Here is a 27,118-nt window from a genome sequence, read left to right as displayed (position 1 = left end):
GTCAGGAGCTGTTCTAATAAGCCGCCAGCAGCTGCTGCAGATTGTATTCAATGTGTTTGCTACCATTTCATGATTCTTCTTCCATTTGTACTCACAAGAAACTCATCTTCCTCTCCCTCTCCCCCATGCTGATTGCTTCATTGAGATGGAGCAGCAAGGTGTGTCAGAGAGGTCTGGCCATATAAGAATGCCACCTACCAGGCACCCTAAGCCCTGGCCTGGGCTACGAGGTGAAGCTAATCCCCATGGGCCACCCACATATCTGTGTCCTTTGGGACACATACCCAGATATTCCTGTGGCTGCCTCCCACCCTCTGGCCCTGCAGCAGACCTTGTGCTACACTCTTTTGTCCAGGAAGTGCTTTTAGAGATAGATGGGATCAAATGTTACCTAAATCTAATTTTTGGATAAGTGCATTACCAGGCCATGCATTGTGAACAGGGGTTACCTTCACATGAATGCTTAAAAAAAAACCCCGCACAAGTATGTTATAGAAGAATGTTCTGGTGCACAATTCCCCCAGAAAATTATGACTTAATATTTTGAGTAAGTGAGTAGATCATATTTATGAAACAGACCTTTTAAAGGCAGGAAATTAGGGACCTGCACGAATTTGTGTCAGAGGCTCCATTTTATGAGCTACATTTTATCATTCACAGTACAAAATGAAAATAGAGAGCTCTGTTTCATCAGTTACTCATATCCAGCTGCTATGAAAATAATATGTTTGATATAATTCATTTGACATTTGATGGGTTTAAGGTTCCTCTGACAAGATATAATCAACTCATTATGGAGAAACAGAAGCCTTCCTTGTTACAAATAAATTATTCCTAGTCATGATTGAATTACTCTGTATTCAATGAAACTGGGGTGGCAGGGCTTCCAGTAGAAGTGGATATTTTATCATCAGGCCTGTGTGATAAAAGCCAACTCAAGTCACTTTATGTTTTCTCTCTTCAGTGATCTGATTAATGAGTGGCATTACTTTTCTAAACCAACAAATTAGGTCTTTCCTCTACATTTTTTCACATTAAAGCTGTTAGATCAAAGTATGAAAAACCTGTCTTTCCTTTTTATGCACAAAGGCGGGATCAACAGCTTGGACAGAACGTTATTTTACTTTATTTTGTTAGTTTATTTCTAAAAATCTCACACAGTCTTTGTGAAGCAAGACTAGCTTAAAGGGTGGCGTGTGAATTGTCTGTTTTAAATCAAGACCTGTGATTAATTTAATTTTGGTGTTAACATCAAATCTGTTGCACGCTCTGTTCTACAACATTACTTTGGGGGAACAGGACAAGGTTGTATCATTTTGCTGGCATTGAAGAATAAAAAAGGCATCTCCACGGGGAGCTGAGGCAATGCAGCCACCCGGGACCACAGAGCAACGCCGCCCATGCTCGGTGTGAGGCCACGGCACAGTGTGCACAGCCCTGCGAGCTCAGCTTCCACGATTTCAAAGGAATTTGCACATGCAAAACCTTTTTACCATTTTTTACGGCCTGTAAAATAGATCAAAATAAAGTTACATGGTGGAGACATAAAAACAGCGATAAAAATAAGTCTGGGCTGACAAGTTTGGGGAGCAGACTAGCACGTGAGGGGAGCCCTGCAAACACCACCGAAAGACCAGGTTGCCTGCTCCAAAAGCTTCTGATTATAACAGTGCTCATTAGACGTTACAAGAAAAAACACTTGGGCCATTTTGAAGCTTAGGCACATAAATTACCCAGCAGCTACTGACTGTTTCTCTAGATTCCCAGTAATATTCTCTCTCATCAGAGCCACTTGTCATTTCTGCATATCTAAAACATAAAAAATGTTTCACATATGGTCAAAAGGAAGAAGAGCAGACCTGAGGGCTATGTACCATCTCCTCTGTTCTTCCTTGTTCATCTTTAGAAGGAAAACAACTATTTCTTTATTCTTTGCCAGTATTATCGGATAAAATGTGTTTTGTGTGTGTGTCTTCCTAGCTCACAAGAAAATATTCTATGTTGTGCTCAGTTAATGTTACCACACAGGGTCACACTAAGTCTAAACAGATCAAAGCAAACTAAAAATGAACTACTGACACCGCTAATACTGAAGAAACTAGGATGATGCAATCAATATACATAAAGTCACTTTAAGTCTCACTAATTTCACATGTGCTAGTCCTGACTCTGCTTTGTATATTATCTTATTGCCAGTTACAAGCAGTGCAATTCACCATGACACAGAGGGATTTAAAAATTAGCCTCCAGCTATTCCACTAAGTACCGTTCACTAAAACGTGATGATCATTCACGGGAAAGTTTGCAAGATCTTACAAACGCCCTGTTGAGACCAAATGGGAAAGTAATATACTCAGATAAGTCCCTGCTGCTTTCCAAAGTGCAGCTCTGTAACCCTTAGCAAGAGTCAGAATAATCTCATGTTGCCATATTTTTAACTCTCTTAGGTGGCTCTGAAAACCCCAGCATCCAACGTCTCCATCATGCTGAAAGGGTTTAGTCTGCAGTTTCTTCTTGAGGGCTGGCATTTTTCAGCTCTATCACTCAAGATAAATTTGACACCTTTTATTTGGTCTTTGTTTCCTTCTGTATTTTTCCCTTATTTCCTGGAGCTGTGGGTCACGATTCTCACCTATTTACAAATGACTTTAGGGTCTTTGGGTATTATTATTATTAATAATAATTTTTTGTTATTTTCTTTTTTTTTTTTTTTAATTTTTACTTTCTGTCAGTCAGCTGATGACACTTGCTTTTCATAGATGGATGTGAAATCAAATGATGAAAGAGACCTACATACGCCATGAATATACAGATTACTTATAGCATTTTGCCCTGTTTAGGCAAAAGCTAAATAAACTTCACTACGTGAAAATACATTGCTGCAGTCTATGGAGAACACAGACTTTCACATACGTGTAGCTAACCAGGATTTCTTCAGTTCATGCTTTTGTTTCTGCTGTTGTTTGTAACCAGACATGACAATTGTGTCTCTTGCTGAGTTAATTCGCTCTGATAACCAGCTTCTGGAACTGAAGCTCTGCTGAAACACAAGATTTTCCAAATCTACATTGCCTAGTTCAACACAGTTCATTCTTGGCTATTATCTAGCTGAACTGTTCACACACATACATATTTTTTATAACAACTATAATAAAGCTGATCAAATGTATTTAAGTAAGACTAAGAAGTGGGAATCTGCATTTTTTGAGTGCTAGTTTCTGGCTTTTACACTAATACCAACTAGCCATAATTTAGTTATGAAGTATAACATTAGTTGGTGAAATTAAAGAAGCTCCTGCACAGCTGGGAGAGGATTCAAGAGCAAGACCTCTGTGGATACTCTCTTTCCTTTGGGTAGAAGAGCAGACAGGCCAGTGGGAAGGAGTCAGAGTTCACGGGGAAGGTAAAAGCCACAGCATGGGACAGGGCAGCAAAACCCATGAGAGGGGCAGAATTTATCTGCTGGTGATGGTAGAAAACTTTGCAGATAAAACTTGAGGTAGAACTAGAAGAGCTAAATACTCTCTTCACACCAACCTCTCTCCACAGTGATCTACCATCACATGAAAGGCAGTTGAATCTGCTAGAAAAGAAGATACAGTCTTAGCAGTGAATGCTGGAAATACATAAAATTTAAAAGACAAGGAGCTTGAGCCTGCTACATTGCACGAGCCTGTTTCCAGCTTATCTGCAGGGAGAAGTGCTGCCCAAGATAACTCCTGTTGTTACCATGGGAATAGGAACAACTGATTTAACAGCACAGTAAGCAGTCAGATTGGGTTAATCTGTGTGTTTTTCACAAAAAGATATTTTCTCAGCTTCATGATCTGAGTTGTCATAAGCATTAATCTGTTTACTTGACAATCTTTAACAAAAAAAATTTTAAAAAATCACACACCTTAAAATTATTTGACTTCAGGATTTGAACAATAATTTTGCAGAGGCTGAAACTGAAAAGCCTTTCTTTTTTTTCTAAAAAAAATAATAATAAAAAAGAAACACAGCAAAGAAATGCTGACAGATTTATACAGGTTTGTAACTGCTTTGTACTGAAATCTATTGCATAGACAAGCTGATGCCAATAGCAAAGCTATTTCCTCTGATCAGCAATAAAAAAATGATTAGGGATTGGCAAATGGATCCAATAAGATAATTTGAGCAATCATTACATTATAAATGATGTTTTAACTGTTCTCAGTAATTGCAGAATGTGATTAGCTTAGTGCCCTTCAATCAAGGTTTACTCTGCTCTCACTACTTGAGACCTGAGCAGATTTTTTCTCAAATCAGAAATTACTTAGAATTACAAAGATTCATGCTCCTTTTTACTGAATTAAGCTTCCACTGTAAAAACAGCTTATAATTGAAATGGTAGATGTGTTTAAAAGTACTTTCAATTCAATTTTTTGGGAAAAAAAAATAAACCAGCTCAAATTCTTAGATTTGAATTGTATATAATAGAGTTGCTGTTAGCGTCAGGTTGTCTATTCAATAGCCTTTAACAAGGGCTGTCAAAAAGACTGGGGAGCTAAAAGATTAAATTTTGGACTTGTCCATTTAAGAAAAAATTCTTTTTGTCATTTTATATAGAGAATGTAGGTGAATCGTTGAATGCCTTTGTAATGACATTCTGGATGAAAAATCTGGATAATAAAACTGGATGACAAACTGGATTCTGGATGGCGAACTTAAGACTTGGTTGAAAATTCAGCTAGAATTTCATAGAAGAAGGAAGTCACCCAAAAGCTATGAAATGCAGAGGTAAATTCTCTGCTTTGGAAAACCTTTAAACCGCAGACTTCAGAAGATTAGTCCCTAGGAGAAATATCACACCGGTTATAATTGGATGTATAATTTGCTATTGGCTTAGCAAAATGCTTAGCTAAGAAGTTAAGCGTGTGCTTCTGGATTCTCTCTTTGGTGTAAACAAACACCATAGTTTTGATCTTCTGGCTGATATTAATCAATGACAAAGGACTAATCAATCATCTTCTCCACTCTCCCACATAACACTTCAGCATTTCACTGACTTATCTTCAGATACATCTTTGTGTACAAGGCTTTAATCTCCCATGTCAGCCAGCCTGGTTGTGCAGACCACAGGGAGAAGAGCCCAAAACTTCTCTTAATAGTCTGTCCAAGTGGAGGATCTCACTGGCTGATAACCACCTGTTACCTGCGTTACATCTTGTCTGGCTTTAAGTCTCATGCCTTAGGTAAATCTGCTGATGTCATTTAGAAAGAACAAAAAGGGTGTTTTACAGCTCACATTTACTTTTGAAGGAAGCAGGTTTTGCTACCCTGTTACTGTCAATTTTAAATGCTGATTTTTTTTTTGTTTGGTGGTGTTAAAATTAGTTTCCAGGTAGGGGCTGTGAAACAGGTTATAACATAAACCAAATGTTAAGCTCAAATCTTCTGCTGGATGATAGCAGCAAAGACTGCAGGTCTTAAGAAAATTGTGAAGGGGTTACTTTTGGAGTTAAATATTCTACTGATTATCAGGAACAAATTTAAGAGTGAGATTCAGCATTTTTTTACGTCAATCTCATAACTCCGCATGATTTCCCCAGTCCAAAGAATGGCAGAATGGCATTCAGATGTCTGAGCTATACTGTACATCTAATGCCACAGGCATTGCCGTGATGTTTGTGACTCCTACCAGCACTGGGGCTGAAATCTTTTACACTGAAGAGCAGCTTTTCTTTAAACAGACACTCTTTTCAAATAATTTCAGTTTCATTGGAAAGTCCTCTGGGAAAAGCTGTAAATTAAACTCAAAACTAAAAAAACTTTCTGGGTTCATTTACATTTGGGAAAAGTCTTAAGGGTTTTTTTGACATTTTTAGTTTCAGCTTGGAACTTTTTTTCATTCTGTTTTACGTTACTTAATTACAGTCTCTTATTGTAATGACAGATTATATTATTTTAACTTTATTTCAGAATCACTAGGGAATTGCTACTTATGTTTTAACATTTGTCCTTCTAGATCAAACTACCTCCATTTTATTAAATTGTAGGAAACTCTACACACAGAACATAAACAAAAGGGACATGGGAACAAATTTTATTTCCACTTTGAACGATCATCATTAAACAGAAATTTCCTGTAGTGATGTTATAATAAGTGAATATTAATAACATTGAACTTGAATAAAATTGTAGATTTAAAATGTTATGCAATTAAAACATTCTGATTGTCTTTCACTAAAATATTTTGAAAGTGGATGAGAACACATCTCATTATGAAAAGATTTATTCAGAAAACTGAAAATTCTCCTATTTCACAAGTAAGCTCTTGCTCAGCATCAGTTATACACTTAAATCTCATAGTCAACATGAAACTTATTTAAAACATAACTCTGAAGGATAAGCCTAAGAGATACACATCTGATTTCTGAGATGGGCCCAGTGGGACTGCAATTAAACAATCATCTTCCAACCTAGTTCAATAATTGCAACTACAGGCTTGAAAATCAACCAAAATATTGCTTGGACATGTTCTAGTGTTGCTTATAATTAAATAAAGTTGTCAATTATATTTTTCTTCTGCCTGTCAGGTGTTTCATGAAGCACTGACACAACATTTGGAGCATTGTTTTTTTTAACACCTTCCTCAGGATGAAGACACTAAATTTTTCTACATTGTGAGGAACTTCTGTGAAAAAAAACCCTTACTTGGTTTTTTCAAGTCATGTCCTGTACTTATTTTGTTGGTTTTGTTTTGTGATTGAAATGGTGTCTTAGTCAGTCCTGTGAATACCCTTAAGTCCCATGAGTAATTTGCTAAGGGAATTCATGTTGTTTCCATCAATAGCAATATCCCGAGACTAACCAGGAGTGCAGTTAAAGCAGCCTGGAGACTTCTTTAGCTGATTGATGTTGGGTCATCTTGATCTGTAGGGACAGTTCCTGTGCTCCAATCATTTTGCTTTCCACCACATCCGTTTTCTCCTTCTAATTCTGACTCCTTAGGCATTCACCTCCTCAGCAAGAACAGCCGGGGGAAATCCCAAGAGGGCGTATGTGGGCTTTATATCCCCTTTGTGTTGCTGCCAGGGTGTGATGTAGAGCTGGGCATAGTGTGTACACTGTGGTCTTCTGCTGTAGGAGCAGGCACAGCTGTGAAGTTGCTTTCCCACCAGTTGCTTTTGATATTTATTTGTTTCTTGTTTGGCTCCTGTAGAAGAAGAACATAGTTTTATGGACTGTCCAGAATTTGTCCACTGGATTAAAAAAAAAAAAAAAGGAATATTACCACCAAGGGAAATAGGCAGACAAAAGATTGCACTATCTTTGTCCTTATGTTCCTTCCCAACAGCAGTGACAGTTGAGAAAGGCACAGAGAATTGCTTTGTTTACCTCACTTGATGTGTCTAAGAAATGCATTTTTTTTTCATTTAGGTTTGCACAGGATTTTATTTTTTCTTTTATGGAAAGAAAATAGTAAAACACTGAAAAATATTTCACTGTATGGGAAAGTTCCTATCAAGAAGATTTTAACAATAAAATTAATGAATTTTGCATCCTAGCTAAATGAATAGCATTTAACTCTTCGAAATAATAATAACAATGCCAGTTCCACTCATAATTTTCAAGAAGTATGAGAAAACTGGCACCATTTAGCTCACTGAAATTTCTAATGTAGAATTATATCACTTTGTTTAATGAAACATATAAGACTGGTAAGCGCAACTACAGGAAAACCTGGACTTTTAAGGAGAAATATTCCAGCATCTTTGGAGTTAACCATCTGTATTTCCTAAAGGCTTTTTTCACGAATGTTATACCCTGTGTGCCTGATGTGACCAGCCAAAGAGCTGCTTATTGATCCAGAAGCCTCATTACAACTTGTACAATGTGAACTTAGCATCACCGGTCATGCCATTAGTGTAATTATCTTATTTCATTAGTGATAATGCCATTTTGGATTACAGTATATTGGCTCACTTAAAAAGTAATAAAGATTTGCAATCAGGGGATGTATTTGTTAACTTCAGAGCATGCCTCTGAACTTGTCCTTGGTCGTGCTAAGCACCAGGATCTACCCTGTGCAGCAATACCAAAGTCCATGTGGTTCTGGGGGTGGCAGCCCTACACACATGATGGTGGAATGCCATTTAAATAAGAGTAAGGCACTGATTGCCATGCCTGGCTTCCTAGTAGTTAGCAGAGACAACTGTGTTTTGAGCCCTAAAAGGCAGTTTATTTCCCATTAATATGCCACTAACTATAGGCCAGAATGCACTGAGGAAGTAGCTTTGCTCCCAGCATCACAGTTTTGTATCAGAATCTGACCTTTCACAGTGTGATGGCTCAATTTCAAAGCAAAGAAATGGCTGTTGAGCAGGATTCAAACAGTGGTGGGTGGAACACCAAAAAGGTAATGTATGTGAGTATCTTCCAGAGGGGTTTTCTCTTCTCCTTCCTTTTGCACACTGACTTTGGGTAGAGCAAAATGGATATTTCTGCGGAGACTAGCAATGCTGGTCATCTGTTTGGGTACAAAAACATTAACCTGAAGCTCTGCCTGAAGTGTTTCGTTGCAGGGTAGTAGGACTGGTGGCTGGATGCTGAATATTGGTTAATTTTAGTAGGTAAACCCAAGTATCAGTCAAATGCAGGCTGGCAGGTATTTTCTACTCCTCCTTATTTGTCCTTCCATCAGTGAGTTGAGCAAGGAAGCGATCTCTGAGATGGCTCCATCTCTCACATCTTTGCTCTCCAAGCTTTTAGTCAATGAGCAGAACATCCTCTTACAGAAGATGCTTTTGTAATGACAAATTATCCTTAGAGACCTGCAGCACTTGGGCTTCCAGTCACAGATAACAAAGTCCACTCAGGTTTGGCACCCGGGATTGTTTCATATGTGAATACATCAAATATACTTTCATACATTTGATTCATCCTTATGCGTTTTAACACTGGATAGGCTGATCAGTGCTTTTCAGCCAAGCAAAAAGCTAAAGTATTTGAGGACTGAACTGGAAAACTGTTAGGAAGAAAAACAGAAATCTAGGATAGAAACTGAAAACATACGATATCATTCTTTTATCCTTACTCTCACTTAATGAAAACACCTCATAGCCCTTCCCTGTAACAGATGACAATCAGCTTTTCTTTGTCTCACAGAATAAGTCTTTCAGAGTGGACAAAACCTGAGTCCTCTCTTGCAGTTACACACAAAAGTAACTGACATTTTAAGCAGTCGCTGTGGTCTCTATTTTTACTTCTTCTAACTAGTTAGCATTAGTGGAATCTGCTGCCTTGGCTCTTTTGATTTGTTATTAATCTTTATGACAATATGAATAAAATAGCGTTTCAGATTTTGCTAACCAGCCCTTGGAAATACACTGACACCAGTGTGTTGTTTTCCTTCACTGGGCTTTTGTTCCTCCAGGATTGCCATTAAAACCACAGTTAGTAGACTGCGGTATCTCAGTTTGCTGGTTTGGTGAGTCTCAGGCATTTGGCATGACATGTAAGGGATGTAAGAATTGCAATCTCCAGTGTCAGCACTGAATTCTGTCTTGTCCAGTGTCCACAAGTGCTAAAACCAGGTCTTTTAGAACCAAATAAAAGTAGATTCATCAGATATAATTAGTAAATTATACACGATTGTGAAAGCAGTCTGAGACTGGAACAGTACTTAATAGTCAAATAATATTTGAAATGTGCTTTTCATCCTGGTAGAATTATGAATCATTTCTGTAATCACAGAATTCTACTATTTGCCCTCAATACTCTTGCCCGTATTATAGACAAGTATGAACCTTGTACTTTAAAAAGAAATTGAGAGGCTCAGAAGTGGAAAAAAGGTAATAAATGCTTTTAACACACTAATAACTTGAACAAGGATGACTTGAGACTTACTTCTTGTAATAGTGTTGAAAAAGAATCTTTAGCCATTTCATGGCAACTAAATTCTCAAAATCAATGGGCATCATTATCCTGCTGTAAGACCATAGATGCCAGTGATGAATCTCCCTTAGCAGTTGGTAAACAAATGCTGTTTTTTCCTGGCAGACAGATGCACTAAGCTCAGGTTCTAACTCCTTGACTACAGGATACAAGTTGAGAAGCATGCAAAATATTTGCAGTGAAACATAAAATAGGAAATTTGAACAGCCAAATCTTTTTCTTTATCCAAAATCATCACCTTATCATGTTCTTGTCATACGAAGAAATTGTTTTCTCTGTGAAAACATGTGGGATAAACACCAGAAATCATCATGCTTTTGACACATATAGACAAATAAACTCACAAAATGGTCTCAGTTCTGCACAGACAGTCAATCATTTCATTCTGTAAGTCTAGACAGTATCAGAGCACTACCAAACACACTGTCAGAAACAATCTCACATAGTCAAAGTGATGGATTAGCAAATTTCATCACTCTTTTCTAACGCTGTGATTTTATGAATTGTGCTTGTGGTTTGTGATTTGATGTTATGAAAGATGGACTTGATAAATGCCTTGGCTTTGTCTATTTATTTTTTCACTATAGTTCCAGCTGGAATATGGATGATGAGCACATGTGAATGTAGCACTGTTGAGGGTAACAGTATGAGATATACGCAAAGCGTCTGCTTTGGGGGAAGGAAACAGCTGCTCATTTCAAGATCAATCTCAGGTATCAGGAGTGTGAATTACTACTTTCTAATCTCCTCAGTCATGCCCCTAGACTGTAAAACCAAAGGCTTTATTGTAGAATTACTCCTAGAGAACCATCGAATAATTATCTGATCTTTGAAATGGATACAAACTCACCATATCCTTGGGAGCAGCAGGTAAATGTCACACACTGAAATTGGTTTCTAGTACACACAACCAGACATGATGGCTATTGATAGCTTAAATATGTTTATAATGACTACTCCTATCTTACTGAACTGTCAATACTGTGCAAAATACAGAGTGTTTCAAAAAGATGGACCCAATTTGAAATCATGCTGCTTTGAAATCGAGTCAATCTTTATGAAACACCCTGTATTGTGCTTAGAATCTGGTCACAAAATGATTACAAGTAAACCTGATGAAATTAATCTAAGATATTACAAGAGGATGATATTCTGTAAGTAGTTTCCTAAAAAAAAAAATAAAAATTACTAAGTGTTTGCCTCCAGGATTCCACTGTATTCAGAGGAAAGTGTCAGGCTCCCACAGAAAATGATTCAAAGCAAGAACCTTCCTTTGGTGCTTTGAGGAGCCCTTCTCTGTGGGGAAGAAGGCATATTGTGAATATTTCACTAAGTGTCTTGTGAAGGTGTTGTACCCTCTGCTGGGAACACACACCAAAGGGCAGCCAGTGCTTTGTGAATCCACAAGCTGGATCTCTGTTGCTAACTCCTCTCCAGAGCCGGCATAAAGCTCCACAGCGAAGGTAAAGCTGCATTTTGCTGTTGTAGGGCTCATGGTTCAGACCTGGACAGAAGCGCCAAGCTTGCTTTTCTCATTGCCCCAACAAGAACATGGCATGGCTGAGGGGGCTGAGAACGAGAGGAGCCATCCCAAATTTCACAGATCATGTAGATACTACTGCTTCAGACACTCTCACATATTCTGAGATGGGTTTCTCTGCCTCCTGACATGCGTGGTGGGGACAGGGAGATTGTGCTTCTCGTCTTTGCCAGTCTTGTTTGCCAGAATGTTCTCCTTGAAACCCTGTGGAGCAGAGCTGTGCCCTTCTGTTTTATAAAAATCCATTCAAAGACAACGTAAGAAATATTCCAATGGATTACTACAGCTATGGTTGAAATTACCTCGCTAGTGATGAGTGCCCCTTCCTTTATTGAATTTCCATTGGTTGGGAAGAGGGTATTACTGGGAGAAATTAATTCACCCGACTAAAAGCTCATTATGTCAGTTTTTACTCACTAAGTCTTTCCTCTGAGATTTGTTTAATAGAAACTACAGACATCCAATAAGAGAGAGAGAAAAAAAACAGACTCTAAGAGATAAAACAATAACCCAAAGCACATGTAGGAAACTTATCAGAAGACTTTGATGTCCTGCTGCAGGGAAGCGGGGTCTGTTTGGACAGACAGTGCACTAGGGAGAGTAGGAAGTTTGCTTCTGAATATCTCTGTCTTGTAGGAGAATTATCTAAAATCTGTGTAAATAACAAAAGGAGGGGGCATGGTGGAAAGGGGAAAGTGGGGCAAGACAAGTAAAACAAAGGGCCAGATGAGAAAGTCATCATTAGCTCACACTTGAAGGAGATCTGTGGGAGTGCTCTGCCCCTGAATAGACAGTGCACTGCAAGTCTCATTTTATCGTCCAAGGTTTCCAAAGGATTTCTGAGCAAAAAAAACATGGGTAGTTCGACATCCTAATTATAGCCTGCTCACCATCCATTTCTGAAGTGTTGCCGAGTTCCCTGGCACAACAGCTGTTTGAGCGCACTTCCCAGAAGTCTTGGGCTCCCTGCCACAGTAAAGCACTTGATTTATGTCAGACTTTTACCAGGGGATCTAGAGGAGACTTGATTGTGCAGCCGATGATGGTTTTTTTCCTTCAGCCTCAGGAGCCACGAGCAGCCCTTGTCCTCTTTGTGGCCATAGGTGTCCAAGCAAAGGCCCTGGAGTCAGCTGCTCCCTTGAGCACTCCATGGGGAATCCAAATCTGCGTCCATGTGGGATGAAGAGCTTTTTCTTCCTCTTGCTAGCTCACTTGACAAAGTGCTAGACTTGTTAAAAAGAACTTGGTTTTTATTAGGTTATTGGAGCGTTTAAAGCTGCTAAGCACAAACCACATTTTTTTTTTTTTTAACAAATATTTTTTATTTTTTAAAGAAAGCAGTAGAAATATAGTGCCAAAACACCTCACAGCTCCCCACTGTACAAGCCTCTGGCCTCAGCCCGTGAAGCGAATGAGACCGAGTCCTCCACACTGGCAGCAGTAGGATTAAGAACAGTGAGTTTTGGCCCTATTTGCAGTGCAGCCCCTATGTTTTCTGCATGCCACTGAATCAACCTTTTTTGTATACGAGATAGCCCTTGTGTTTCCACTGCATCAATATTATTTGTTTCTAGGAAGCACGGAAACACGTTCAACAAATAGAGCAGGCAAATCACACGGCTTGAAACTTTCTTGGCTGAAAGCTCCTGAGCAGGTTTGTAACTGATTATATTTTCTTTTATTTCTGAGAAGGCTTAACAATCCTTAATCCAGCTTCATAAATAAGAGCTGATCGATATTGACAGTAAATAAAATTGATTTTAAAGTTGTCACTATCAGGCTTCCAATGTCCATACCTTATTTATGAACAGAACATGGGCTAAATGCTTCCCTGCAAAGGATGTGCATAGAATAAATACCTAAAACATGAATGAACTGTGATTGCAAAGTGCCATCAAGCTCAAGGCTAAATGCTCTTCTGAGTTAAGCACTGTTCAATTATTTGCTTCTGCACTCCACAAGTGGAGGTGGAAACTGCAGTTATGATGTAAGAATAGAAAACCAGATACAACCTCTTGGTAGGGGTTGTGTAGTTGAGCTCAAAAGTAAGAGCTGGTCATGATAGGCAGTCAAAAGCCAAGAGTCAAACAGGTTCAAACATGTTTTTCTTTCTCAGAAATTGACATCTGTAATATCTGCAGCGGAAAGCACAGAATACGAGCATTGGTGGCCAGATTTTAAAAAGTCACAACTAACCTTGGATCTCTGCTTTGGGATTATCTGACAACCTGATTTAGATAAAGGAAATATTAAATGTCAGCTGGAAAATCAAACCCAAGGTAAGCCATCCAAACCTGGACAAGAATCCAGTGAAATTGCAGTACAGCTGGCAACAATCTGTCATAACACTTGAAAGACTTCTGATATCTTTGTCTCCAAAACCACTCAAACACCTGCTCCAGGGTTTGGTATAAATCTGGACTTTTCCACAAAACTCACTATGAGAGATTCAGTCTGATCAGAGGAGGTGCTGCTACAGGGTAATTCATTTCAGCACACTAGATTCTTATCCTTGGATAAGATCAATAAAACTTTCCCCTTCTTCTTTGCCTTTACACACAGAAAGGAAAAGCTTCAGTCAGAAGAAACCTCGATAATTAACTCAGAGTCTTTAATTAAATGCTGAATGTATGCATGCTTTAGAGACAAACATGGTTTGTACGTCTCTGAATGGTACTGAAAATCAGCCCTGGCACTTCCATCACCAGAAGAAGGTTATTCCCAACACTCTTCTGTAAAGATGTCTATTGAAAGACAGATAAGACCAGGTGATCTCAGTAACATGAACATGCTCCCTGTGAACAAATCTAAGAAGTGAACAAGAGTAATGTTAAAAGACTGTTTGAATGAAAATTAGAATGTACTTTTATTGACTTTCTATAACTGCACAGCTGCTGAATAGCAGAATGAATATGAATCTTGTAGGGATTATGCTACATTGTTTTAAATGATGGTAAATTAAATTATTAACAAAGTATTACATTACCGGCATTGTGTTCAGTGATAGCTCTTTAAATGCCCTTGGAACACCATGTGTAAGCTATGGCTGGAGGGAGAGAGACCTACAATCATTGGTCTCTTTCAGTATGACATCTTCTTTCTTGAGTGTGTAACTTGAAACATTAATTTAGGATCATATGGCTAAATATCCTTAAAATTAAAATCAGCAGAGGTCAAGTAGTATAATCTGAAGGAGGGTGAATGGAAAAAAAATCCTTTTGCTGTAGCAATTCCACCCAGTTTTAACATAGGTCTTGGCGTATGTCTAAAAAATTGCCTTAGACATTAAATACTCCAGAATGTTAAGGGAATCTATTGTGAGACAAATTTTAAGAGTGTGTGTGGTTGACCCTTGACATTTACAGAGAATTAATATTTTTCCTCTGACAGATTAATGTTTCTTTAGTGAACTTTAGTTCCCAGGAAGATGCAAAAAATGCCATTTCGGTGCCTTTCATTACCAGCTTGTCCATATGAAGGTTTACCTTCATGGGCACCTATCCCAGAAATAACCTAGGTATGAGGCAACTGATGGAAGTGTTCTCCCAAGTCTGGCAACTGCATTATTCTGATCGTACATCTTGTATTTGTGGAATCACAGTAGCTACACCTCCGTGTTTTGTCAGTTTACCTAAGCCAAGCTTTCTGAATTTTTAGGTTACATCATATTATTTTGTGAGATCTTGCAGGATATATGATAATGTTTTCTCTGCTTGAGTCAAGGCTAGTAAAATTGTTCAAAGAACAATTGTTTTTTTTCCCTTGCTGTATATTTTGGCACCATTTTTTTCTTGGTTAACAGAGGTTAGTGCAGGAGAATGATCCCACAGTTGGTGGAGAGAGCCAAAACATCCCTTTAGGAGAGAGGTTTCCCAGTTATTCTGAAGACTATAACTACACAGTTGCCTTTAACCACAGCTAAATTTCAGTTAGGAGAGATTGGTTACACTTGCAAAATGGCCACCGAGGTAAGGACTGGGTAAAAACTTTGGCAAATAAGGATTTCCTGTTAGGGTGGACCTGATGTCAGTGTGTTGGGTTTTGTATGTAATTCAATACATGGGATAGCTGGGGTCAAGTGAATGGAGTCAAAATGCCCTGCTCACTGATCCCAGTGAGCTACGTGACTTCTGTGAGAGACTAGTACTCTCTGAAATAGGAGCAGCCTTAGAGCTGGAGCTGAAGTTAAGGCTAGGAATAGTGAAGGGCTTGAACAATTCTAAAATTGATTTCTTAGTCTTCAAAAAAGTTGAAAAATCCCCTTTTGCAGATTTGTGCAATCTGATGTGCAAGAGAAAAAAATATTTATATCGAAGCTTTAGTCATCCAAGTTCTGAGTCATGTGAGTAACAATTTATTCGTGTTCATTTAGTGAATACATGAGCTTCAGAGAGTTCACTCATGACTCCAGATTTGGACAATCAGGTCTTATTTATGTAATAGCTTGAAGAGTGAGAAAACAAAGCACTGTCTTTTCTAATATTTCCTTCCTGTATAATTTATTTACATTTTTTATAAACATTGATTAGCACAGATGTTCCTAATAAGATTTTCACATCTGATCTGAACACATTTTTCTGTTACTTTGCCCTTGAAAAGCTAGAAAAGACGAAAAAAGATTCCTCGCTCCCCAATTTCCTTTAAAGAAAAAGAGAGATTTTATTTATTGTATGAATGAACATAAAAGATATTTGTGGGTAGATCTTGTGTGTGTTCTTTGGCTGAACTACCTTTTAGTCAGAAACAAAGACGTAACTCCAGAAACCCAATCTTAATCACCATGTGGTATAGCATTACTTTACCAAGTTATTTTCATTATGTATGAGATGGAATAAATATTAATACTAACCTTGGGCAAGAGACTTTAAAATCATTTCAGAAATAATGGTGTAAGTAAGTACAGTGACAATGAGCTCATTGTCTAGCTTTAAGTATCTTATAAGAAGCAAACTTAATCAGGAAATGCTAGCAGGCTTTTCCATGACGAAACAGTTCAAGGACTACTAGTGCAGTCCTGCAAACTTCTCATCTACACAGACACTGGCTCACTGTGACAGAGTTCCCTTGATGACAGGGCTCTAGAGAACCCATGGCAAAATGACCAGTGGATCTAGCTTCATACTTACAGAGTTAAAAATTTATGAAAACATTTAAAAATAACACATAAATAAATTACTTTTACTTCCGCAGCACTGCTAACTCATTAACTTGCAGGATTATTTTCCTGTGGACTGTGCTAATCAGGACCAAGGAAAAAGACTCCAGGGAAATTATAGCTCTTGCATTTCATTTCTAGAAGAGCAGAGAAGTACATTTTACATTGTGAAGACCATCTTCCATGTTTGGAAACATCAGTAATCTGACCAGGCTCAGAACACTGAATTTCAACTTTGAGCATTTATTTCTGAGGGGCAAACAGTAAAACATATAATAATGACCACTACTTAGATTATTAGCCTTTTACTGGAAACACCCACTTAATTACTAAATATATGATACAGAAGAAAACAGCTTATTATTATAGAACAGTGGAAACCCTGTTTTCAGAACAAGCCATTATCCAGTTGTTTTGTTACTCATTTGGGAAGGCAAACATTCAAGATAAGATAAGTTCTGTCATTCCGTATAACGATTTTAGGATATTCTGGGAAAGTCTCAATGCCTCTTACAGTTTGGGCTTGCTTAGGAGCTCTTCAGAGAGGAATGCTTGCTTATTGGCTAATAAGGAAACACAGGGGCCTGTCTCAAGATGAACAGATAAAGTTACTCAGGACAGGCAAACTAAATGTCCTTTGCACCTGAGGTTAAGCGATATGCACTGAAAGACAACCAGTAGCTGAGACTTGGTCTTCAAGATCTTCAGCAGGGCAACAAAGCACTTAGGCTACATGTTCAGCCCTAATAAAGGATTAAATATTCACACAAAGTGGAAGGGATGCCACTAAAAATAGTGTGTATCAGTTCTGAGCCAGCATCCTCCTTCTGCCCACTGATGTTTGAAACAGAAAAATGGAAATTAAAGTCCGTATCCACCCTTCATCTACAACAAGCTGAAATCACTTCAGGGTGTGGAAGGAAATGAAGCAGGTCTCCTACATGCAGGAAAAACGTTCTAATTGCTCGGTTAGTAGACAATAAAAGGACAGCATATTCATTTGTACATATTTTATTGATCTGATTGAAGAAGGATTCATTTAGATTAACGAGAACTGAGATGGAGTTTAAGGTTGCTAACTCTTTGGTCTGGCACTGCTTTTATATACTCGTACGAGTCTTGCCATCTACTCTGAGTTTGCAGAGCAATGGCTCAATAGCAGGCTTAAATGAATAGTTGACTTTAGAAAAGAGAAAGATGACTTAAATTAAACTTGAAGAGGAGCTTCAATTCAATGTCTGTATTTTTTTTTTTTTAAATATGAAATATTATACTATTTCACCAGCTCAGCTCTGAATTACACACAGTTATGTGAAGCTGAAATTTGGCTTGTTTTGGTTTTACTGAGACAAAACTTGCACAAAAAGTGTTTGAAGTTCTAACTCAAAAACTGATGTTTAGAAGAGTGCACTGAGGTATAACATTTTATAGTCATCATTGTGCTTAAATCACTTCAGCAATACACCAGGCTTCCAGGATTGCTAAATGGAGTGGAAAAAATAACTTAATTATGCAACTGAGGGCAAAAGCAAATTTACTTTGCCTAATTTTAAACAAAGAGAGAAGTAATATTTAAAATTTGAAAAGGACTCAAGATATAAGCTTCAAACTTTAGTTAGGGTATTTTTAAAATGTCTCTCTGTTTCTTAAGAAAGCACATCATTAAGCTTTCCGGTTGTCTTAATGTTAGAAGATAAGATTTACCCTCTGTTCACATTTGAATGCAATATTTCTTGTTAATAGCCTATTTGGGAAATCTAATGTCCTGCTTCCCAAGAAGAATGTGCAACCAAGAACAAGAGTCTCTGTACAAATAAATACTGGAGAAAACCTGAAAGGCATAGAATTTCACAAGTATTTCTCCAACTTATGATCTTAAGAAGGTGAGGTCATGCCCAAAGAAACAACTGTTGTGTCTGTCTCTGCAACCCTGTGCTGTTGCTAGAGGCTCTGGCCTAAAGGATTCAAGGAAAAAAAGATCTGTTAGGAAATAGGGATGGAGGAATTAACTCCTAACATCTAAGAAGTACAAAGAATATGCTGTTGAGTCAGAAGCTGAAGAACAAGATATGAGGATAGCATAGTACCAGCAGACATTTTATTGTGGTGCTCCAAAAGGTACAAGAGCTTTTGTTTCTCAAAAGGACCCACTACAGTATAATAGAAAAACTGAGCAAGTGTGTCAGGCTGACTTCTGCCCCAGCTCCCTCTTAGAAAGCACCAGAAACTTCTAAATCAATGGACCATTATGTTTATGCACAAACCCCTTGGTTAACAGGCAGTGCCCTTGGCCAATGAAGCACCTTGGTTGACAGAAGTTTCTAGACTGCTACCATAAATTATCACAAGCTCAGATTCAACCAAGGTATAAATGGAGCCCGCTGGAGACCCGCTTTGGGTTGGTCTTCCTTGGAGCTGCCAGTCTGCAGTTGAAGACTCTCCTCCTTAGATTTGGGCTGCTGTCTAAGGAAACTTCCTTAAGGACTGAGAAACCTTGCCTTATTGGTGAGTGATTTTATCTTCTGGGTTACCCTTGAGAGCCTTCAATTTTATTTTTTTTTTTGAGTGAGTAGATAGGCATTTTGAATCATCATTCTGAAGTTTTGGGATCCCCCAAGTCCGAATTGCCTGTGTAGCATTTGAACTCCCAGTCAGTATCTGAATCTGTGTTTTATGATGTTGTCAGAGCGTGTTCCTAGTTGATTATCTGCTAAACAATTCTAGCTAGGGTAAAGTTTATTCGGAGCTTATCACCTGCATAAATTGATTTTTGGGGTGCTTCCATGACAGTAAGATAAACGTGACAATTATTTAGAACTACGTAGCCAGATAAGGAATAGCAAAACCCTTGCCCAGGCTCAAGATTTCTCCATTTTCCATGTATACAGTTTCATTTCCTTTTAATTAAAGTTCTTACTGCAAGATATAAAGTCCAACCATAATAATGGAAACAAAATGTTTAGCAATTATTCTAAACTTCACTTACTAAATGTGGGGGTAGATCAGTTTATCTTTATGATTGAGGGATGAGCACAAAATTCACAAGTGGTGAAGCGCAGAGAAACCATCAGTGCCAATTACACAAGGCTATATCCCTTGAGTGAAAATAAATTGGTTATTCCAACCACCTCACATCGCGTGTTTGATTTATGTCTTCTCATCCTCTCTCTTTATATTTATTATAATGTTTTCAATACTTTCAATTACCTGTGCTGGTTACTGTCCTTGGGTTTGCACCTGAAATAATTTTCTATCTAACTGATAAAGCATTGACAGGAGAGATTTACAACATTGATAATAGTAAAAAATTGTGCATGGTGTTATAATAGTGTGTAGATAAAGTTCTTAGGGACATGGTTTAGCGGCAGTGTTAGGGTAACGATTGGACTCAGTGATCTTGAGGGTCTCTTCCACCTAAAATGATTCTATGATTCTATAACTGTTGTCCTCTGAAGATCTCAAAGCACTTTATAAATGTTGATTAAGCAGGAGGAAGCAGATGGATCTGGAAACCTAGCTGCTGTAAAAAGAACTGGTATGAATTTTTTCCTTAAAATGTGGTTAGACATGTCTAAGATCTTAGGTGATGACAAAATACAAGTTACTGTTGTAAAATGGCAGTGTGGCTACATCTACTGTGGAGAAACTAAAAAGGAGAGAATACATAGTTTTATATAAAAACACAAAGGTATTGTTACACTATTCCTAGTAAAAGGCAGTCATAATCTGCCAATTCTTTAGAGCACCATGCAATTAAAGAAGATGGTCATGAATCACAGGAGTGAAGCAAGACCTCCTTTTGCCTCTACATCAACTACCATGAAAGAAAGACACTTAGAAGTTGAAATACCATCGGGCTATTTTCCACCTTCTCAAAAACATTTAAGAGAGGCTGGGGCTGTTGCATTAAAATATTTCACAAAGTGTAGACCACAGTGGAGATTTTTTGAAGCATCAGTAATTTTGGAGGTTTCAATTTTGGGACATTTCAGTTTCCTTCTGATCTCTGCAAAGATCCTTGAAAATATCCCAAATGGAATTTAAGGCTGTTCTATTCTACAGTGCATGTGCCTACAATTTTTTTCTGCCAATGGGAAGGCAATACCCTATTTCATACTGGGTCTGTTTCCTGACCAGTGCTAACACTCAGTTGTACCCAGAGCCACCTGGGGAAATACCTGCTGACTTAGGTCAAAATTGTCCAGCAGTTCAGGTGGTGGCTATTTAATGCTGGAGAACATTCACTGGCACTTACTAATTTACCAGTACACATGGAACCCTTGGTACTGAGGAACCCTAAATTACAGCTCTTTTCTGAGTTACTTTGGTGAATACACTAGATTGTGTTGTGCATGGACTTGTTCTGATACACTGCCACATTCTCTCCAAGGACAAATCAAGGCACAGCTAGGCAGATTCAAAGTAAAACTGGTTTTAGGAAAAAATCTGGTTAAAAAAAAAATAAAAAATAAATATATATATACATATTTGAGTTTAAAAAATATATAGTAATACAGATATTGGCCAAATTTGCCTTCAAAAAAGCAAGATGAAGTTTTCTCAATAGCACTGTGGTTTTTTGTTTGTTTGTTTTTGTCAGCATAAACATATTGTAAATTAGCATTAAGAGAAACAAGAAAAAATATTTTGAAAAACTGGAAAAACATTCCATTAAATGAGTTACTTTTACAATTTCAGTCTCCAGGACATAGTCAACAGAGATACATCAGAGATGGAATGAAGCTGTTAAAGTGGCACTAAAGATTAAACAAACCCCATGACAAAACAGTGTTTGGGTACAGCCTGTTTTCCATGTGAGTTTGAATATGATGTGTCCCACAGAGAAGCAGTGTGACCAGGACATTGTTTGAAACATCTCTTGTCATCAGTGAGGTTGGACTGAGCCAGGAACACCCCTGAGCAGGACATGCTTGGCTAGCAATAACAGCTGTGAAAATTTGCAACAGGCCTTAAAACAGGATTGCGAGGAAGTTGGGAGAGTGGCTGAACTGAGCGATTGATGGACTGATCTATGTTCTTGTCTCCCTGATGTGAATGGGACTTTTGCCACTGGTCTCAGTGATGTCAGGACTTGTCTAATCTTATTTTGTTTTCTAAGTTTTATCTACAGTTTCCATTAGGCTGGCTACAGTTCAGGAAAAATTGCTGAACCAGTGGATGGCTTCTCAGTTTTGTCTTCATAATTCATCTCAGTAAGACCATTCTTCATGAAAAACTATTGCAATCACTTTAGCACAGAGTAATACTCGTTACTGAGGCACTATTTGTAAGAGACAGAAATATTAAGACTAAGATTCAGTCCTCTCCTTCCAGAACAAATCTTTATACCTTATGTTTGCCGTTTCCTTTCAGGTTTATTCCTCTCTTATAGCAGCCCCCAGTCTCACACTCCTAACTGACTGAGAATGCTGTTTTTCTTTAGGAAAAAAAGAAGTTGTCAAGTTCTCTTTGGAGCTGGGTCTCTTTATAAAGGGTTGGCTGAACTTTGCAAACTTTACCGAAGGGGGAACCCTTTCCCACAATCCATTTCAAGACCAACCCCTTTGATGTCACAGCTGGCTCAAGTAAACTCATTTCCTCCTTCCCTAATGTGTGTCTGATGCAATTTTGGCAAGCCATCTCTCCCTGCTGTTACTGCTGCCTGTTTTGAAACAAGGCCAAGTGCAATGTTTAATGTGAATGTTTGGTTTGGCCTAATCATCTGTGCTTTGTTTCACTGGTACTCCGCATTATATATTTATATATCCAGATCCATCTATAGACATCTATAGGCAATTTTTCTCATCTTTGCCTCCTCCTCTGCAAATAATTCACACCACATGTTTTCAGTATATTCCTTTGTGGTCTACTCCACCCAGTTCCTAAATCAGTAAATCATCTTCATGCTTCTTCCCACACTGAATGAAAGCAAGTTCTCAATTACAGAGGCAGAACAGAGTTTTTAAGCCTTTGTGGTAGATATTGATTAGTTTCTTGGTAGAGAAGGTTTTGGAATGGCAAGCTTTGCCCAATATTGTACATACTGCTTTAATATCAATGACGGTTGGAAGATGTGAGGCACAAGACAGGAGCAGCTTCTGAAAGAAATGACATGGCACATCAAAATTGTGCAGACCACTTACTTTCCCTGACAGGAACATGATGATTACAGGAGGACCTTAACAGCTGCAAGAAATGGACTGAGCAACCCCAGAAATGGAGATGTGAGGCTGCAGGGCAATGTGTCTTGTGGGTCACATGTGGGATTCACACGTTTGCGGTCTCCTTCAAAACCTCTCTGCAAATTTGATGCAAGGATTAAAATTTGATTCTAAAATTAAACCTGTATTAGCAAATTGAACAGTACCAGGGGTGGCTCCTGGGCCCTGGGGCTTGATTGCTTCTATTGCTGTACTGTTGGAATGGGCCTTGGCATTGCTTTGGCCCAAGTCAAGCCAGATTCTTCCAAACAGTGCCGCGTATTGTTCAGGGAACAGTGGGGCTAGACGCCATTCACATTAAACAAAAATACAGCCCTCACCATTTTAAAAGATAAAACAGTTTAAGATTATAGCCCTATAATTTTTCATGTTGCTTGGCATCTGTGCCAGAGAAGGTACTGGAAATGATTAATTTGCCAACACAGACATAACCTAAGAGACATTTTTACAGTATTTGGAATTAAACACCTTCTTTACTGCCTAAATGCAGGAACAAATGCTTCCGTCTGCATGTAGTTAAGAGAGACATATCTTCTGACTCTTCCTTTTCTCCAAAAGAAAATTCAGAGCACCTGAGGTAGTCTGCACTGACTCACCAAATCCATTCTGGAGTACTCTACTCTTCTTCATTGACTATAGAAAAGGTGCAAGTTCCAGCTCTCAGCCAGTAACTTTGGGATCTGATGCATATGCTGCAATTGAAGTCTCTGGCAAATAAGTAATGAGACAGAAAATAGGGATGCTCCTGAATATGGATAAATAATAGTATGATACACCAACGTGGACTCCAACTTTGGCTAGCTGCCAGCTGCTCTGTTATTCACCCTCCTTAACAGGACGGGGAGAAAATAGGATAGAAAACTCATGGGTTGAGATAAGGACAAGGAGATTCACTGGCTAATTACCATCAACGGCAAAACAGACTCGACTTGGGGAACATTAATTCATTGCCAATTAAAATAGGTTTGGATAGTGAGAAACAAACAAAAAATAAAGCCACGCCTTCTCCCCACACATTATTCCCAGTCCCCACATCACAGAATCATAGAATAGTTTGTGTTGGAAGGGACCTTCAAAGCCCATTCAGTTCAACCCCCTGCAATGAGCAGGGAAATCGTCACCCACATCAGGTTGCTCAGAGCCCTGTCCAGCCTGGTCTTGGATGTCTCCAGGGATGGGGCATCTACCACCTCTCTGGGCAACCTAGGACAGTGTTTCATCACCCTCAGTGTAAAAAATTCCTTTCTCATGTCTAACCTGAACCTCCCCTCTTCTAGTTTAAAACCATCACCCCTTGTCCTGTCATAACATGCCCTTCTATATAGTCTGTGCCCATTCTTTTCATAGGTTCTTTTTAAGTACTGAAAGCCCACAATAAATTCTCCCCAGAGCCTTCTCTTCTCCAGGCTGAACAACCCCAAGTCTCTCATCCTGTCCTCACAGCAGAGCTGTTCCAGCCTTGGATCATTTCTGTGGCCTCCTCTGGATCATCTCCAACAGGTCCATGTCTGTCCTGTGCTGAGGGCTCCAGAGCTGGACACGGGACTCCACGTGGGGTCTCACCAGAGCAATTAATCTCCAACTTTTCTCCCCCGAGGGGTGCAAGGGGTGTGATGGGGGTTGTGATCAGTCCATCCCAGCCCCTCCCTGGGCTGCAGGGTGGGTCTGTGATCCAGGGGGTCTCTCCAGGGCTGCAGGGGATCCCTGCTCCAGGCCTGCAGCACCTCCTGCCCTCCTCCTCTGGCCTCGGGCTCCATCCACTGCTGCTCCCTCCTCAGCTTCCTCCTCCTCTGCCTGGGGCACCTTGGGCCCTTTTGGAAACCTGTTTTCCCCACAGTGTCCCCAGCTTGGCTGAACTGGCTGTGTCTATCACTGGGCAGCCCCAGCCTTTCCTCACAGAGGCCCCTGCAGCCCCTCGGCTACCAACACCTGAACACAAACTCAGTGTAACCAACGTAACCAACCACTCAACAAAAAGCCAATGTTATGCAGGAAGGCGAGGAGAGGATTTTACACTCCTATACTACAACTTTTTTTTTCTTTTTTTCCTTTCTTTCTTTCTTTTTCTTTTTTTTTTTTTTTTTTTTTTCTGGAAACCAAGTGGCCTTTGACCACTAATCCAAGCAAATCTCAATGGTACACTCAACTGAATAGAACTAAAAAGTGCTCACCATGATTTCACAGAAATGGGAAAGACTTACAAGGTTCAGGTTACGCACAAGAGTCGATCAATATTGCTGGTCTTTGATATTAAGATCATGAGTTAGAGCCCTAAGATTACTAGTTGGGCTTGAAACCTCCTAGATTTCCTAGATTTTTTAATGGGCACATTTGAGGAAATAATGACCCTGCTAGTCCATTATAGGGTGCATACAGACCCCAGTCCAAAGCTCTTCTGAATAACAGGAGAGAAAGCAGCAGGAAGGTGAGAAGCTGGAACGGTTGACAGAGACTTATTACAAAGTTAGAAGGTCATTGTGTTTACATGGTGCCAAGGGTTAGTTCTCAAACCAAAAAAACACAGACCACTGAACACCAAAGAACTGTGACAGAGCAAGGCATTAGTGCTCTACTTCTGATCAGCTATCCAAATACATTTTCTGTTATCTTTAAATTGAAGTTATTTACATTCGTATGCACTCACCGTCTTCAGTCGACATCAGCAAGGGATTAGTGTGGGAGGAAATGTGAACTCAAGGAGTGAGATCCTCAGCTATGAATGAAGAACATAGGCGCGTGTGTGTCCACAGAGCAGGAGGAACAAAACGTCCCACAGGAGAAGTACAGTAATAGTCACTTTTAATTGGTTAATTGGATCCAATTGTTTATTTTTGATGAGTCAGTCCTGCCTATCTCATTTACTTTTCATCGGTTTTCATCAGTTATATAAGAATGTAAAGAAGCACAGTGAACTGTTTGACTAACCTCTACAGGAAAAAGCACTTTAATAAAAATCGTAGCATTTAATTGGACAAGATCAGTTTTGATAATCTAAAGTCGAAAAACTATTAAAGAAAATTGATTTTTTTTTCATTTTAATAAGGTGACTGTGTTTCTTTCTGATTCATGCACAGAGTATACTTAATGTATTTCAATTTCATTCTGACATTAGAACACCAACTGCAAGAGAAAGATAGCTGTTTTATTATATTGAATATTTGAGTTTTACTAGATGAACAATATAAAAGAAAAGAGCTGTTCCTGAGTTAGATTCTTGGGAACTATTAGCAGCTGTATTTTTTTCCAATTTCAGCTTCAGTTCAGGGAAAAAAAAAACATTTAATTTTGGAATTTCCTGCAGAATAGACATTTCTGCTTTTGACAAGGCATAATGGGAAATTCTTTGGGACAGGAGCTATTATTTATAGCAGATTTGCTTAGGACACAGTGACTACAGTTATACCGATCAGTAGGAATGACTGGAATGGATATAGATCAAATAATAATTTATGAGTTGGGTAAATGATCAGCAGATCTCATACCTGACAATTTTAATTATCTGCTGTAGTTATTCTAATTCCTATAAGTCAGTAACAGTGACTACATCATATTTATTGCCTGTTAAGCATGAGGCATTTTAAAGACACTTGCAGAATGCAAAGCATATATGACTTTGTGATGACGTTACTTACATTTGTGAGATTGAAATCAGACTTGGGTTTGTGACACAGAAGTCAGTGCACAAATATGGTCTACTTATGGCATGAGGAAGAAAATTACAGTAATGTCATAGTTGTGCTGGAACCAGTCTTATTTGTTATTCATAGACACTAACTGATCACAGCTTGTGAAACGGAATTAAGGATGTGTTTGAAAGAATTTGCAGTTTTCTAATGAATAATATTAAAGGCAGAAGAGCAAGCTATGCAAATGTAAGAAAAAAAAATAAAAGGCAATCTAGAGAGATTCAAACTTGGTTAAGCCACATGTTCTTCAAAGAACTTGAGCCCCAGAACCAGAGAAAAGTGGAAATGGCATCGAAATTCCTGAGGCCAAGTACAAATGTGATGGAATTAAAACCAGAAAAAAATCAGAAGAGCAAAGACAAAAATGAGATCCAACTGTAAATGAATGAAGGGCAAAATTCTATAATGAATTATTGTAAGAGAAGGGTATAATATTCATATGATACTCAATAGAGAGGAAAAATGATTCACAGATAAAGCTGAGAAGGCTTAAGCCCTTTTTTCCTAAATTCTGATTTTGATACTGGATGAACTGGTTGAACAGGCTTCCATGAGTTGAGTACCTCCTACCCAGGCTTTAGGAAATTCTTGCTGG

At 38.7% G+C, this 27,118-nt stretch overlaps 1 long non-coding RNA gene across 1 annotated transcript; it reads right to left on the bottom strand.

Annotated features, from left to right (window-relative positions):
- Positions 1-2,662: 2,662 nt before the first annotated feature.
- Positions 2,663-25,585, bottom strand: LOC135578706 (uncharacterized). The gene is made up of 2 exons (XR_010470805.1): positions 25,482-25,585; positions 2,663-7,180 (listed from the first exon to the last, which is right to left on the bottom strand). It is a non-coding gene; the product is annotated as an uncharacterized LOC135578706 (long non-coding RNA).
- Positions 25,586-27,118: the final 1,533 nt, after the last annotated feature.

Source organism: Columba livia, chromosome 2 (assembly GCF_036013475.1).
Source record: "Columba livia isolate bColLiv1 breed racing homer chromosome 2, bColLiv1.pat.W.v2, whole genome shotgun sequence".
Classification (NCBI taxonomy): domain Eukaryota; kingdom Metazoa; phylum Chordata; class Aves; order Columbiformes; family Columbidae; genus Columba; species Columba livia.
This window is presented reverse-complemented; position numbering and strand designations above follow the sequence as displayed.